At 40.8% G+C, this 17653-nt stretch overlaps 1 pseudogene; it reads right to left on the bottom strand.

The window, feature by feature from the left end:
• Window positions 1–675: 675 nt before the first annotated feature.
• LOC138087335 (ferritin heavy chain-like) lies at window positions 676–14717 on the bottom strand (annotated as a pseudogene).
• Window positions 14718–17653: the final 2936 nt, after the last annotated feature.

Below are 17653 nucleotides of genomic sequence, written 5' to 3'. Positions count from 1 at the left end.
GAAATTCATTATATATTTAGAGAAATTAGCATGATGTCTATTACAAATATTTCTTCCTTCCAGTTTTGTCATTTGTCTTTGATTTTTTTTTTCTGCACAATGTTGTGGCTTCTGTTTCATGTGTGTCATAAATGCAAAGGTATTCTGCACTCTGAGATTATTAAATAGTTCTCTCATGGTTTCTTACATCACTTGTAATACACTATTCTTTTTTATATTCAAATTTTCATACCTCTTTGAATTTTTCTGGGTGTAAGGTGTGAGGTATGGGATCCAACTTTCTTTTTAGATGGCCATGCAGCTATCCTAAAGTCTTTAACTGAGTAACCTATCTTTTCTCTGTGGATTTGAGATATTGCTCTTTAAGATATATTAAATTTATCACATACTAAATTCCCATGTGTTCTTAGGTCTCTTCTAGACTTTCTATTCTTTTTCATTGGTCTCTCAATCTATTTATGTATCAGCGCTATATATTTTTAATCACTATAGTTTTATTGTTTATTTTGGGGGGGGGGTACCAAATTACTTTATTTGAAGGAATGGTGCTAAAGAAAGAACTTAAGTAGATGTTTTAGTACCACTTATAGAAAGGTGAAGGTAACCCAAATATGCATGCACCGCCTTGGTCCCCAGGAAAGTCACCCCTGTGGCTATGGGAAGGCAGCCTGAGGCTTAGCTCTCACCGTGTCCGAGGGTGTGCTTGTCAAAGCGGTACTCTGCTTGGCCAGATCCAGGGGCCCACAGCTTGCACAATGCGATTATGTGGTTACCCAGTTCTTTGATGGCTTCTACCTGCTCATTCAGGTACTGAGTCTCAATGAAGTGACACAGATGGGGGTCATTTTTTTCAGTGGCCAGCGTGTTCAGTTCCAGTAGTGACTGATCCACACTTCTTTCCAAGCACAGTGCATATTCCCTTGCATTCAGCCCATTCTCCCTGTCATCGTGGTCTGGTTTCTTGATATCCTGAAGGAAGATTCGGCCATCTTGTTGGTTCTGCAGCTTCATCGGTTTCTCAGTATGTTCCCTCTCCTCATGAGATTGGTGAAGAAAGTATTTGGCAAAGTTCTTCAAAGCCACATCATTGTGGTCAAAATAGTATGCCATGGGCAGGTAGGCATAGGAGGTGTAGAGCTCCAGGTTGATCTGGCCGTTGATGGAGGCCTCCAAGTACTGGTGGTAGTTCTAGCGCACCTGCAAGGGGGGTGCGGTCGTCACGGCGGGTGGCTGACAAGAGGCGGCGGTGGCCAGCGGCAGCTGCGCGGCGCTGGACTGGCGGCAGGGACCTTGGGCGGTCGGAGGGCCCTGTCAGGTGGTGAGGAGGGCTGGCTCTGAGTGGCCGGCAGGTGCGGGGGATGAGCAGGCGGTTCGGTTCAAGCACTGTTGAAGCAACAAACTGGCGACTCTCTGCGAAGCCTATCACCATAGTTTTATAATATGCTTTAATTTCTGGTTTGGAAGAAATTTGGTAATTATTATTTTTTTTCACGTAGAACTGGAAAAGGTCAGTTTTTGTTCCAATCCCAAAGAAGGGCAATGTCAAAGAACGTTCAAACTATTATACAATTGCACTCATTTCACATGCTAGCAAGATAATGCTCAAAATCCTACAAGCTAGGCTTCAGCAGTATGTGAACTCAATGGACATGAATTTGAACAAACTCCAGGAGACAGTGGAGGACAGAGAAGCCTGTCTTGCTGCAGTCCATACGGCCTCAAATATTTGGACACAACTTAGTGACTGAACAGCAACAACAATAGTATAATGAAACAGAAAATGCTTATTAGTATAAGAGTTTTTTCTGGGCTTATTTCTGTGTCTACACCCTTCTCCACGTAGGCCTTGATATTGACATTTGCATCCATACTTGTGTAGACTTCTACACTGTATAGATTGTCACACTGGTGTGCATATAGGATCACAGCTGATACATAATTTGGTGTTGTGCTTTTTTAACACTATATCATATCTTTTTTGTATATTTTACAAAGCTTCCAATAATATTTTTTTATTCTTGTATATTATTTACTATATTTATTTTTTAAAAATCAAGAATTATGCAAGCAGGTTTTTAATCTCCATTGACACTAGTCAGGCCACAGGACTGGAAAAGGTCAGTTTTCATTCCAATTCCAAAGAAAAGCAATGCCAAAGAATGCTCAAACTACCGCACAATTGCACTCATCTCACACGCTAGTAAAGTAATGCTCAAAATTCTCCTAGCCAGGCTTCAGCAATAAGTGAACCGTGAACTTCCAGATGTTCAAGGTGGTTTTAGAAAAGGCAGAGGAACCAGAGAACAAATTGCCAGTATCCGCTGGATCATCGAAAAAACAAGAGAGTTCCAGAAAAACATCTACTTCTGCTTTATTGACTATGCCAAAGCCTTTGACTGTGTAGATCACAATAAACTGTGGAAAATTTTGAAAGAGATGGGAATACCAGACCACCTGAACTGCCTCTTGAGAAACCTATATGCAGGTTAAGAAGTAACAGTTAGAACTGGACATGGAACAACAGACTGGTTCCAAATAGGAAAAAGAGTATGTCAAGGCTGTATATTGTCACCCTGCTTATTTAACTTCTATGCAGAATCCATCATGAGAAACACTGGGCTGGAAGAAGCACAAGCTGGAATCAAGATTGCTGGGAGAAATATCAATAACCTCAGGTATGCAGATGACACCACCCTTATGGCAGAAAGTGAAGAGGAACTAAAAAGCCTCTTGATGAAAGTGAAAGTGGAGAGTGAAAAAGTTGGCTTAAAGCTCAACATTCAGAAAATGAAGATCATGGCATCTGGTTCCACCACTTCATGGCAAATAGATGGGGAAACAGAGGAAACAGTGTCAGGCTTCATTTTTTGGGGGCTCCAAAATCACTGCAGATGGTGATTGCAGCCATGAAATTAAAAGACGCTTACTCCTTGGAAGGAAAGTTATGACCAACCTAGATAGCATATTCAAAAGCAGAGACATTATTTTGCCAAATAAGGTCTGTCTAGTCAAGGCTATGGTTTTTCCAGTGGTCATGTATGGATGTGAGAGTTGGACTGTGAAGAAAGCTGAGCACCGAAGAATTGATGCTTTTGAACTGTGGTGTTGGAGAAGACTCTTGAGAGTCCCTTGGACTGCAAGGAGATCCAACCAGTCCATTCTAAAGGAGATCAGTCCTGGGTGTTCTTTGGAAAGAATGATGCTAAAGCTGAAACTCCAGTACTTTGGCCACCTCATGGGAAGAGTTGACTCATTGGAAAAGACTCTGATGCTGGGAGGGATTGGGGGCAGGAGGAAAAGGGGACGATAGAGGATGAGGTGGCTGGATGGCATCACAGACTCGATGGACATGAGTCTGAGTGAACTCCGGGAGTTGGTGATGGACAGGGAGGCCTGGTGTGCTGCGATTCATGGGGTCGCAAAGAGTCGGACACGACTGAGCAACTGAACTGAACTGAACTGAACTGACACTAGTTTGGGTGAAGAAATAAAGTTTGCAGGGTTATTATTTATACATTTCATCTAAATACTAAACAAGCTAAATAAACAATCTGTTAGTTGCTAAAAGCTTAGAATTATAAAGAATGAGAGCTCATTTAGAATCACTGTTTCTTGTCTGTTTTTAGTGAAAAGATTTCAGTATTTTTCAGAGTTATTACTGAGTAGCTTGTGCAATACTGTTTGCAGGAGAGAGTCCAACAAAAAGGCAAAACAAAAGTTATGTCCTTCTTTTCCTTTCCAGAACACAGCATGTTTATCCTTTTTATGGGGTAAATTTGAGTAGTTCCCGTAGAGCAAAACAACCTGGAACTCTAGAGTGATTTCAGCCAACTGGTAAATAAAAAGCAAATAACATAAATCAAGAAATACTTGTGGGAGAATGAACTAGATCACTTTTGTCATCCCACCGCTTTTTGCTGTGTCTCTGGCAGTTGACCACAAGATGTCACTATGGCATCTTTAATCCTAATAATCCTGTAGCTGGCTGGGGGTGGGGAAAGAACAAGGAAGAAAATCTTATAGTTCTATGCAAAATGGAATTTTCTTTTTTCTGGCTGCTTGCCAGGCTAATAAAAAAAATTTTTTTTTAAAACCAGCACATGAATTGAAAAGGCTTTCAAGAAACATCTGCACAGTGAAACTGTTAACTCTGAAGAAGTCCAACATTGTATTTATACTGTATAAATTAAAATGGAAAATAAAAACCCATTTGGGCCAATGTGCAAAATCTCCAAAGCAAGAGAAAAGTACTTCTGAAGTCAATCCATTTTCGAAACGATGGCATTAAATATGGAGGATGTAATAGTCTAAAACAACTGAAATTCCGCCCAGTGAAGCTTTAAATAACCAGTTTCTCAAAACAAATATTGTTAATTAACCAAATTTCCCTCCATGGACTCAGATTTTAGAGGAAAGAAACAAATCATTTTTAAAAAAATGCAATCTCTCATGTTTCTTGGCTGAAATGATTTTCAGAAATGGCTAGCACAGACTGTAGCATCCCCTCCATAGGACACATCTACAAGTCAGCAGAGGAGAGCCACTGCTTTGGATCATGATTCTGAAGAACTGAAAATCATTTAAAAAAAAATCCTGTTTATTTATTTATAGAAAGCGAGAAAGTGCTTTTAAAAACCAGCTGCACCCAGAACACATCTTGTATTTGAACAGCCATCTTTTACGTGGTCTGCCCAGCTCCACACCTGTATATGGGCATGCATACTGTACCCTTATACCCCACAATCATTGTATGACTGGCATGTTCTGTGACCTACCCAGTGTTCTCACCAGTAGCTAGCAGCCTGACCAATATCTCTTTCTTAGGAATTTGGGATTAAGTCAGTTGACCCTTTTTCCTAATGACTGGACAATGACAGACAAACTCTGGAAATGTTGGTCACCATACTTTTCATCTTGCCAGCCAAGAAGCAAAATCAGAAGTCTACAGAGAGAGAATGATGAAGGGGATCCTGAGGACCACTGACAGAGAGGAAGCCTTGGTGGCATCCAGGTTTCCAGTTCCATCTTGTCCTTGAGTCCAGAGTCCACTCTTTTTCCTTTTTTTTTTTTTTTTAAATGAGAGAACATGCTGCATCTTCATAGTAAATGATCATTTTGTTCAACCAAAATACTCTTATGACTCTTCAGGATGATCTGGAGCTCAAGTCACTGTAATTCTTTCTCTTTGCTCTCCAATCCTTCTCTGTTCTCCAGCTGTCTTCTGACCCCCATCATTTATCCAGACATTTAGGTTATGGGATATTTTATTTGGTCACTTGAAGCAACACTTATGGCTTGTGGAGGGACAGTGAGAGTAACCTAGACAGGCCTCAGGGAATACTTTGAAACATCAGTCTGCACAATCTTTGGGTGAAATGGATCTGTGAATTAGGATTCTACAATAGCACTTCCCAAAATTTGTCCCTTAGAACATTAATCATGAAAGTCTTAAGAATACAAATAAAGTATTCCATAATAAAATAAGTCTGTGAAAAAAAGCAAAATATATCTCCCTCTTGCATGTGCACAAGAGGGGGACTAAAGATCCTTTGATGAAAGTGAAAGAGGAGAGTGAAAAAGTTGGCTTAAAACTCAGTCTTCAAAAAACTAAGATCATGGCATCTGGTCCCATCACTTCATGGCAAATAGATGGGAAAACAATGGAAACAGTGACAGACTTTATTTCCTTGGGCTCCAAAATCAGTGCAGATGGTGACTGCAGCCATGAAATTAAAAGATGCTTGCTCCTTGGAAGAAAAGCTGTGACCAACCTAGACAGCATATTAAAAAGCAGAGACATTACTTTGCCAACAAAGGTATGTCTAGTCAAAGCTATGGTTTTTCCAGTAGTCATGTATGGATGTGAGAGTTGGACTATAAAGAAAGCTGAGTGCCAAAGAATTGATGCTTTTGAACTGTGGTGTTGGAGAAGACTCTTGAGAGTCCCTTGGTCTGCAAGGAGATACAACCAGTCCATCCTAAAGGAAATCAGTCCTGAATATTCATTGGAAGGACTGATGCTGAAGCTGAAACTCCAATATTTTGGCCACCTGATGTGAAGAACTGACTCATTGGAAAATACCCTGATGCTGGGAAAGATTGAAGGCGGGAGGAGAAGGGCATGACAGAGGATGAGATGGCTGGATGGCATCACTGACTTGATGGACGTGAGCTTGAGCAAGCTCCAGGAGTTGTTGATGGATGGGGAGGACTGGTGTGCTGCAGTCCATGGGGTCGCAAAGAGATGGACATGACTGAGCGAGTGAACATTGTGTGTGCACGTGTACTCAGTCACTCGGTCGTATCCTACTCTTTATGACCCCATGGACTGTAGCCCGCCAGGCTCTTGTGTCCATGGAATTTTCCAGGCAAGAATACTGGAGTGGGTTGCCATTTCCTACTCCAGGGTATCTTCCTGACCCAGGGATAGTCTTACATTTCATGTTAATATATTAAAGGCTCTGATAAGTCCTGCAGTCAAAAAGGGATCAAAATTTGTTTAGCCTAGGATTTTCAAAGTTTATGTCATAATATTAACAGATTTCTTTGGGGAAAGGAGTTAATCCTTATTGGCAACATTTTAAATGTTACTTTAAAATGTCTGTTCATTTCTGCTTTACAGCCAAACTGAATTTGAGGTGGGCTGACCTTGGGAATTTTGATAGGAAAGACCCTGGAAAATCCTCACTTCTTTACCGCCTACCTCACAGCCCTTTATTAGTCAGGTAGTTAGTGAGAAGGCTAAGAAATGGCCTAGACATTCAGCGCTGAGGGAGAGACTGCCTTATGGCCTCTCTTGACATTTCCTAGAGCCCTGACTTTATGCCCTCTTTGGTCTTTTTCAAAATATAGTACCCACTGACAAAAGTGCATAAATTACAAGTGTACAGTGATGAACTTTTCCAAACTGTTTCACACACTATTGTAGCCAGCACCAGGGCAAGAAATGACATTACAGGCTCCCAGAAGCCTTTCATGCTCTTTTAGTCAGTTTGCCACACAAGGGTAACCACTCTCTGACTTAATGCCTTTTCTTTCCACATAAGTGGATATATCCTGGAGAATAAGGATCGACCCTAGGTCTCCTTGTATCCCTGCAGTCTAGAATAGGACGGAGGATAGTTAACTGGGCTTAACTGTAAAGTAGGAACCGTAAAAGCACAAGTGTCGTCAGACTGCTGTACAGGGTAGTGGAGGGAGTCAGACTGCCTGGCTTCAAATCTATGTCTGCGACCTCCTACTTGTCTGACTAGGACGATCACTTAAGTCTTCAGGAACCGCAATTTCCTGCCTTGCAAAGGGACTGGGTGGGTCCTGAATGTCATCACAAGTATCCTTATGAGAAGGACAAAGAGAGATTTAAAGATGGCCTTGAAGATTGGATGATAGAGTCGCAAGCTAAGAACTGCCACCAGCCACCAGAGACTGCAAGAAAAAGAACTGATTCTCCCCTACAGCCCCTGGAAGGGAGTGTGGCCTTTGCCAAAACCTTGACTTTGGCTCAGTGAAATTGATTTTAGACTTCTGGCCTCCAGAAAGGTAAGCGCATAGGCTTGCCTTAGGCTACCAAAGGCTGTGGTGATTTGTTAGGTCAGTCATGGGAATCTAATACACCTATCCTGTGATTGGTGTTGGGGATACAGCAAGAAAGAAAAAGCAGCCTTTGTAGAGGTTACTCTGCCTTGGAACACAGATTATGAACAGATACATGGATGCACAATCTAATGTCAGAGTTCTGCAGGCTCGACACTAAAGCAACTGGTGGGAGCCCATGGAACCTGGGAGAAGGGCAGAAAAGAAGTTGGGCAAGGTCTGCAGGACTCTGATAAGGAGATAAGGGCTTTGCATTTTCTTCCAAGTATGGCTTTGGAGATTCTCCGTGCATATGGGAAGCTAGTGGGGCTCCTCTTCAGGTTATCCTGGGAAAGGCTAGGGACTGCCCTCAATTGACTGCTGTTCCTGTCCTGGGTTGCCCCTTTAATTTGCTGTGCCCTCAGGACATTTCTTTAACCTCTCTAGATTTTAACACCCTTAACTAAGGTTGAATTAACTAATTTATAAGGCTCTTCCTCTTAAAACAAGAAACCACTTCTCATGACTCTTGTCTGAACAGGGAAGCCACGGTCAGAAACACAAAGGCTGCTCCTGCCGTGACTATCCTCCTCGGGGCCACTAGAGGGAGTCGGGCGAGGCAACCTATGCAGAATTGAATTAAGAAAAGACGGAGGGTGTGTTGTTTTAAAAAGAAAAAAATCCTCTGCTCATTCCCAGAATCCGCTTCTAATTATCCGTTGGGCTAGACTCTTAACCACACACGTTTCAGCCAATCCTAGACGGCCTAGACTCCTTTTTCACCCTCCCAGCAGTCAAGCCACAGGAGATGCACTTTCAGACCAGAGGAGCGGAACGAAGATTCACAGATTCCCTCGTCCCGCCCCCTGGCCCTGCTGTCCAGAGCCTCCCGAAACTGAGAGCCGCTGAGGATCAACTTCGCTCTCAGCTGTACTAACTCCTGGTGGCCGAAGCTAAAATGGGACCCAAGCGCCTTTCTAGTTTATTCCAAGAGTAATTTTCTAATTAGTCTTTCCTCTTCATTTTGTGTTAAAGGCTGGCAAACGATCCTCTTTCCCTCCACATCAAAGTAGGAGCAAAATGACTTGCAGTTCATGTAATGAAAACCTCAATTTCTTGGATCCAAAGGCCCTTTTAAGAAAAAATGACAAAAGGAGGTAAATTTGGGAGGTAGTTTTAGCACACATTGTTAAAGCAAATTAAGGATATAGTAATCATTAAGAGACTTTTTGATTTTTGTTGTTTTTTAAAACGTTTTTATGGAATATATTCGATTTGCAATGTTTTAATTTCTGCTGAATAGCAAAATGACTCAGTTATATATATATATATTCATTTTCATATTATTTCCATTACAGTTTATCACAGGATATTGAATACTGTGCTATACAGTATGACCTTGTTGTTTATCCATCCTATATATACTAGTTTGCATCTGCTAATCCCAAACTCCCAATCCCTCCCTCCCCTAACTCCCACCCCCTGTGGCAACCGCAAGTCTGTTCTCTGTATCTGTAAGAGACTTTTAATTTTTCCTCCATATAATCCTTCTTACATCTAAATCCAGAAACTAAAGAAAGTGGAGTATCTAGAAAATGATCCACTCGTGTATCTGTCAAGTAAACCTTTTCCGTTTAACTCCTTGTTTTGACATAATTTTGGACCAACAGAAAAGTTGAACTAAAGTTGGACCATAAAGAAGGCTGAGCACTAAAGAACTGATGATTTGGAACTGTGGTGTTGGAGAAGACTCTTGAGAGTCCCTTGGACAGCAAGGAGGTCAAACCAGTCAACACGAAGGAAATCAGTCCTGAATATTCATTGAAAGGATGCTGAAGTTCTAATACGTTGGCCACCTGATGTGAAGAACTGACTCATTGGAAAAGACCCTGATGCTGGGAAAGACTGAAGGCAGGAGGAGAAAGGGACGACTGAGAGAGGATGGTTGGATGGCATCACCCACTCAATGGACTTGAGTTTGAGCAAGCTGCTGGAGATGGCGAAGGACAGGGAAGCCTGGCGTGCTGTAGTCCGTAGGGTTGCAGAGTCAGACACGACTGAGTGACTGAACGACAACCGTGTGTGTGTTAGTTGCTCAGTCGTGTCCAACTCTTTACGACCCCATGGGCTATATATAGCCCGCCAGGCTCCTCTGTCCATGGGATTCTCCAGGCAAGAATACCAGAGTGGGTTGCCAGTTTCTTCTCCAGGGGATCTTCCTGACCCAGGGATCGAATCAGGGTCTTCCACGTTGCAGGCAGATTCTTTACCATCTGAGCCACCAGATGACAAAAATAGGCAAGGAATTTCTGAACTTCCTTTTCCCAAATTCCAAATATTAATATTTTACCACATTTGCTCTTTTCTCTTCTCCACCCTCTCAGATTGTTTTCTGAACCATCTGAGTCAATAAGAGAAATTATACCTTTCCCTCTTTAACTGTGTATTTCCTAAAAACAAGAACATTCTCTGACATAATCGCTATGCGATGAGCTAGATCAAGAAATTAACATTGACTATTATTTTCTTATCTCAGACTTGTTCAGGTTTTTCCAATTGCTGTTAATATTACCCCCAGATTTAGATGGCATTTCTGTTGTCATATCTATTTAGGCTAGTTTTAACTGAAACCATTTCTTGGTTTTGCTTTGTTGTTGTTAGCTTTATGTTTTTATATTGACATATTTTTTAAAAAAACAAGTAAAATATTTGGTAGAATGTCAGTGTTTGGGTTTGTCTGATGTTACTTTATGATTAGATTCAGGATGTGCATTTGTGTTAAGAATACCGTAAAATGATGTTGTGTCTTTCTCTGTACATTACATGGAAAGCACATAATGTTGGTTTGTCCCATCACTGGGGGTGGTAACTTCGATAACTTGTTAAGATAACAGTAAACATAATATGAAAACTATAAAATATATATTAACACATATAGTATATAATATCTGAGTGAAATATAATATGTAAGCAAAATATAGTATAGTATAATATGATAAGAAATGTGCTAGGCTAGTGGTTCTTAAACTTCTGGTCTCATCTCAGAAATAGTTCACAGTCTTAAAATTTATTGAGAGTCTCAAAGAGCTTTTGTTTATTTTCATTATGTCTATCAATACTTACTGTAGTAGAAATTAAAACAGAAATTTCAAAATATTGACTTATTATTTTAAAATAATAATGCACCTGTTACATGGAAACATGAATAATATATATTTTATGAGAATAACTATATTTTCCCAAGCATAAAAATGAATAGAGTGTCACTCTTATACATTTTTGCAAACCTCTTTAATGTCTGGCCTAATAGAGAGCAGCTGAATTTTCATATCTCCTTGCAATATGGATTCAATTTTTTGCAGTATGTTTTTTGCTTTAAGTATATGAAGGAAAAGAAAAACATATGTACACAGTTGGGAAAGGAAGAAGTATCTTAGTAACCTTTTCAGTTGATTTTGGATAATCTTTGATACTGTACTAAAACTCAAGGAGTATAATTTCTGAAAGGTATTTGCAGTATAAAACCTGAAACCACATCAATGAACATTTTGTTCTCTGTTAGGTTAAAATTCTGGTTTATCGTGTACTTTGATTGGATCTGTTACCCATGCATGATTTTGTTAACATTATATGCTGGTCATTTGGAAAATGTTGGCACCCTGAGCTATACCTGTCTTCCTAATGTTGCCACTTCTTTATATAACAACCAAAAAAATTTTCACATTTGTCAATATCCCCCCTAACTTCTTCTGAAAAGTGTCTAGATATTGAGAAGCTGTGAAGTTCACAGTGGTAGATACAAATATTCCAAAATTTGAGTCTTCATTTGAAAACTCAAATTTAAATTATTGGCAATAAATATTGCAAGTTGTTTTCTCTGAAGTGATAGGTTTACTATGTTTATTTTGACAAAATGTCCACTGAAGTCTCAATTCTGAATGATCATGATTTGTCAGTTGTTGTTTCAGATCAAAATGGTGTTACAGGAAAAAAAGCCACTAGCTCAGTTCACAGCTCAAACAATTGCACAAATGCTTTTTTGGGACAGCACTTGAACGTTGACGTGCGGCAGAAGTGCTTTATGCATATCGTCACTCACACAGAATATTAAAAAGATGATCATTAAAGGGTCAAGATTTAATGAAATTAAATACATTTTAATGCTTAAGAACTTTTAAAGTGAAACTTTTCTTTTTTTAAAAAAACCAACAGTGCATGGCATTGATGATTACAAGGACTACCAGTATGGTATAGTAATACTATACTATATCAGGCTACTACGTTGATTTATGCTAAGGTGCCAGCAGTTTTACACACCGTTGCTTTCATGATTTGTGCAAATGTCAGCCTATGAAAAAGGCAAATGACATCTTAATATTATTATAAAAACACTTTGAACTGAAAGTGTCTTGGGAATTCTGTGTCTAGAGATCACACTTTGAGAAGACCATGAAACATAAACATCTATATAATATATTAATACATATTCTGTCCTCCATGAACTTAACCTCTAGCTGGGTCAACAGAGCAGTTGACAAAAATCAAGATGCAGGAAGCATCTATACCCACCAGGCTCCTCTGTCCCTGGGATTCTCCAGGCAAGAACACTGGAGTGGGTTGCCATTTCCTTCTCCAATGCATGAAAGTGTAAAGTGAAAGGGAAGTCGCTCAGTCGTGTCCAACTCCTAGCGACCCCATGGACTCCAGCCCACCAGGCTCCTCCCATCCATGGGATTTTCCAGGCGAGAGTACTGGAGCGGGGTGCCATTGCCTTCTCCGAGGTAGATATAAGTTATTGGCAGTATTTTAGTTCTTGTTTTTGGTCATGTGTGCGTGGAATTTGGCTATATTATAAATCTGTGCTGTCTAATATGGTAGCCACTGGCCATGTGTAACTACTGATCATCTGAAATATGACTAGAAACAGTTAATATATGCTCTAAATGTAAAATACCAAGTTTTGAAGGCTTCATATGAAAAAAAAAATGTAAATATCTCATTAGTAATGTTTGTATTGATTATTTGTTGGAGTAATAATCTTTTGGCTGTATTAGGTTAAATTTATTATTAAAATTAATTTCAGTTGTTACTTTATACTTTTAAAAATAGAGCTACTAGAAAATTTAAAGCTACATATGTAACTTCCATTATATTTATACTAGGTGGTATGGTTACAAATAAGTAAAGAAATAAAACAAAACACATATTGGACTCCCCTGGTGGTCCAGTATTGAGACTCTGGGCTTCCACTACAAGGGGCATGAGTTAGATCCTTGGTGCAAGAGCTAAGATCTCGTATGCTATGCTGCTGCTGCTGCTGCTAAGTCGCTTCAGTTACGTCCACTCTGTGCGACCCCATAGATGGCAGCCCACCAGGCTCCCCCGTCCCTGGTATTCTCCAGGCAAGAACACTGGAGTGGGTTGCCATTTCCTTCTCCAGTGCATGAAAGTGAAAAGTGAAAGTGAAGTCACTTAGTGGTGTTCAACTCTTCACAACCCCATGGACTGCAGCCTACCAGGCTCCTCCGTCCATGGGATTTTCCAGGCAAGAGTACTGGAGTGGGGTGCCATTGCCTTCTCCACATAGGCTATGCAGTGTGGCCAAAAATAAAACAAATTAGAACATGATTATAAAACAGGGTTAAGTACAAATCAGCAATGATAATGCATTACAAACCAAGGATTATTTTTCAACCATTACTATGCCTATGAAGTCAAGGGCAAAAAAGAACTTTAAATAGTGTGGTGAAGATTATTTAAGTCATTTCATAAAGACTCAGGTAGCTGAGAGCACAGGGGAGGGGCAACTAACCAGTCTTAGATTACAGAAAGATCTCTTCCCAGAGAAAGGGTTGTCTCCCTTGTAACTAAAAGAAAATTAGAAAATTTTCAGGTGAATTAGGTATAAGTAGGGAGGAAGGGAAAGGGTACTCCAGGGAGAAGGAACAGAATTTGCAGAGACTCAGAGCCTTTGCTCAGAGCACAGTTGAAAAACTCCAGAATTTATAGGGGCTATTGTAGTACTGTTACATCACCACCTGCAGTTATTTACATAAAATTCTGTTTTCCCTGAGGTATGTGTGTATAAAAGAGAAGATTTATTTGACTTTCCTGCATTTTTTCTCAAAAGGATCATGAATTTTAAACTATATATTTTAAAACCTGGGAAACATCCCAGGCTCATGCTAAGAGATACTTTGGAATTACTATTTAGTTTTATAGACACACATGGGGTTTTGCTTATCCATATCTTGCCAAAATTGTGACCTTTCACGTTCAGGATAGTAAAAACCTGACTCCATGATACATGGAGCTGCACATGGCTCTCAGCAAGAGGAAAAGTAAAAAAAATAAAAAGTCCACAAAGACATAAAAATCATATTGTGCAATGACATCACATCAATATTATGGTTAATGTTAAGTTGAGCAGTGGGATCCCGGTGTCAGAACTTTGAGAAGTAGACACCTTGCAGCCCAATTGCTATTTCATCAATTGAGAGACCAGGCCCAGGCAAAAGCTGGAGACAGGATTTATTTATTCATTAACTTTTTATTTTGTATTCGGGTGTAGCTGTTAACAAACAATGTTATGATAGTTTCAGGTGAACAGTGCCAAAAGGACTCAGCCATACATATGCCTGTATTCATTCTCCCCCGCACTCGGCTCCTATCAACGCTGCCACATAACACTGAGCAGAGTTTCATGTGCCCTTTAGTAGGTCCTTTGTGTACATGTCCATCCTAAATGCCTTAACTATCCTTTCTCTCCATCCTCCCCCAACCACCCACCCTGGTAATCATAAGTTCGTTCTCTAAGTCTGTGAGTCTCTTTCTGTTTTGTGAGTAAGATCATTTTTATCGTGTCTTTTTAGATTTCCTCAAAGAAGGGATGTCATGCAATATTTCCCCTTCTCAGTCTTACTTCACTCAGTATGACAGTCTCTAGGCTTATCCATGTTGCTGTAAGTGGCCTTATTTCACTCTTTTTGATGGCTGAATAACATTCCATTGTATATATATCTATACCACATCTTCTTTATCATTCCTCTGTAGATGGACGACGGGCATTTAGGTTGCTTCCACGTCATGGCTGTCGTAAACAGTGCTGCAGTGAACACTGGGGTGCATGTATCCTTTCGGAACATGTTTGTCTGTAGATATTTGCCCAGGAATGGGATTGCAGGGTCATATGGAAGTTCTATTGTTAGATTTTTAAGGAAACTCCATGCTGTTCTCCATAGTGGTTGTACCAATTTACATTCCCACCAACAGTGTCAAAGGATTCCCTTCTCTCCACACCCTCTCCAGTGTTTACTGTTTGTGAATTTTTGATGATATCCATTCTGGCTAGTGTGAGGTGATATCTCATTGCAGCTTTGATTTGTATTTCTGTAATAATTAGCAATGTTGAACATCTTTTCATGTGTCTCTTTGGAGGCAGGATTTAAATGGCCTTCTACCGGACCTCTCCCTTCCCCCTCAGATGAAAATCATATCTGAAGTCTTCAATCTTTCAAAAAACTGGAGACTAAGACAACTTCAGTATGAAAAAAGCATACTGCTAAGTCACTTCAGTCATGTCCGACTCTGTGCAACCCCATAGAAGGCAGCCCACCAGGGTCCGCCATCCCTGGGATTCTCCAGGCAAGAACACTGGAGTGGGTTGCCATTTCCTTCTCCAATGCATGAAAGTGAAACTTGAAAGTCAAGTCGCTCAGTTGTGTCCGACTCTTCGCGACCCCATGGACTGCAGCCCACCAGGCTCCTCTGCCCATGGGATTTTCCAGGCAAGAGTACTGGAGAGGGGTGCCATTGCCTTCTCCAATGAAAAAAGCATAGTCAAACCCTGAACCAATGACCTGAGCTCCCCAGTTTACCTTCGTGATCATCTTACTCTGACATTACCCCAGAAACACGATCCTAATCTTCTGTGCTTGCTTGTTTGTGGTTCACCAGAGTATAGACTTTTTGAGAACTGGGGCCTTATCTGCCTTGTTAGCATCACTGAGAATGATAATGTGACCACTTAACCCAGATGCTCTTGGTTCCCCAGGAGGCTGAAGAGGGCAAGACTTAGTAATCCACCTTCAATGCTTAAGCCACTGTCAACACTGGAAGAGCAGGAGCTGGGAATAAAAGTCATTCCCCATCTCTCCCAGCCTCTCCAACCCTCCGCTTCACAATCATGTCCGTGGATGCAGCACCTCCTCCGTACTAAGCTGGGTGCTTCACAAATATCATTTTTAGTTCTCCCAACAACCCTACAAGATGGAGACATTCTTATGGTTTCTGTTTCACAAGTGAAGAAACTGAGGCCACTTGCTCAAGTCCATGCTGTTGGTAATAATATGCTTAGCTGGGATTTGAACTCTGCTCTAATTTCACCCCTGAGTCTGGCCTTCCTCTTCCATCCCCACGTAATTTGGTCTCTAGTTCTGGAATGCCAGCAGCTGGAGGAGGAGAATCAGCATCTTTGGGGGCACCTGGAAGAAAGTAGAAGTGAAGAGCAAGTGTAATCAGGGGCCTTTAACACTTTCTGAACACATGTCATGGGCCTGCCTTACATCAGACATGTTACTGGTATATCTCAATTACTGATGGGTATGATTTTTATGGAGGAAAAAATCTCAGCCTTGGTGAAGTCATAACTTTTGTAATTTTGTTCCAGGCTTTGGAGCTAGTGAGTGGTGGAGGCAGAGTTCAGAATATCATGACTCTGAGGTTCATACTCCTTAAAAAAAACCAAGAAACTAACAATGTTTTTTTTTTTTTTTTGAATAGGCATTGAATCCATGAGGTTCAAAAAGTCAGAAGGACATTCAAAGATCTGCACTTAAAAAGTTTCTCCTATCTATGTCTAACACCACTCCGCTTCCTCCCATAAGTATCTTTCTGATGCTGCTCTGTGCAAAGAAAAGCAAATGCAAATAGGGCTTCTTATATTCTCTCATTTCTTTATAATATGCTAGATGTAGCATATTACACACCTCCAAACTTTGCTGTTTTCACTTTAGTTCAGTTCAGTTGCTCAGTCACCGACTCTGCGACCCATGAATCGCAGCACGCCAGACCTCCCTGTCCATCACCAACTCCCGGAGTTCACTCCGACTCACGTCCATCGAGTCTGTGATGCCATCCAGCCATCTCATCCTCAGTCGTCCCCTTCTTCTCCTGCCCCCAATCCTTCCCAGCATCAGAGTCTTTTCCAATGAGTCAACTCTTCACATGAGGTGGCCAAAGTACTGGAGCTTCAGCTTTAGCATCATTCCTTCCAAAGAACACCCAGGGTTGATCTTCAGAATGGACTGGTTGGATCTCCTTGCAGTCCAAGGGACTCTCAAGAGTGTTCTCCAACACCACAGTTCAAAAGCATCACTTCTTTGGCGGTCAGCCTTCTTCACAGTCCAACTCTCACATCCATACATGACCACTGGAAAAACCGTAGCCTTGACTAGATGGACCTTATTTGGCAAAGTAATGTCTCTGCTTTTGAATATACTATCTAGGTTGGTCATAACTTTTCTTGCAAGGAGTAAGTGTCTTTTAATTTCATGGCTGCAGTCACCATCTGCAGTGATTTTGGAGCCTCAAAAAATAAAGTCTGACACTGTTTCCACTGTTTCCCCATCTATTTCCCATGAAGTGATGGGACTGGATTCCATGATCTTCATTTTCTGAATGTTGAGCTTTAAGCCAACTTTTTCACTCTTCTCTTTCACTTTCATCATGAGGCTTTTTAGCTCCTCTTCACTTTCTGCCATAAGGGTGGTGTCATCTGCATATCTGAGGTTATTGATATTTCTCCCAGCAGTCTTGATTCCAGCTTGTGCTTCTTCCAGTCCAGCGTTTCTCATGATGTACTCTGCATAGAAGTTAAATAAGCAGGGTGACAATATACAGCCTTGACGTACTCCTTTTCCTATTTGGAACCAGTCTGTTGTTCCATGTCCAGTTCTAACTGTTGCTTCCTGACCTACATACAGATTTCTCAAGAGGCAGGTCAGGTGGTCTGGTATTCCCATCCCTTTCAGAATTTTCCCCAGTTTATTGTGATCCACACAGTCAAAGGCTTTGGCATAGT

The sequence above is a fragment of the Capricornis sumatraensis genome, chromosome 10 (assembly GCF_032405125.1).
Source record: "Capricornis sumatraensis isolate serow.1 chromosome 10, serow.2, whole genome shotgun sequence".
NCBI classification, from domain to species: domain Eukaryota; kingdom Metazoa; phylum Chordata; class Mammalia; order Artiodactyla; family Bovidae; genus Capricornis; species Capricornis sumatraensis.
This window is presented reverse-complemented; position numbering and strand designations above follow the sequence as displayed.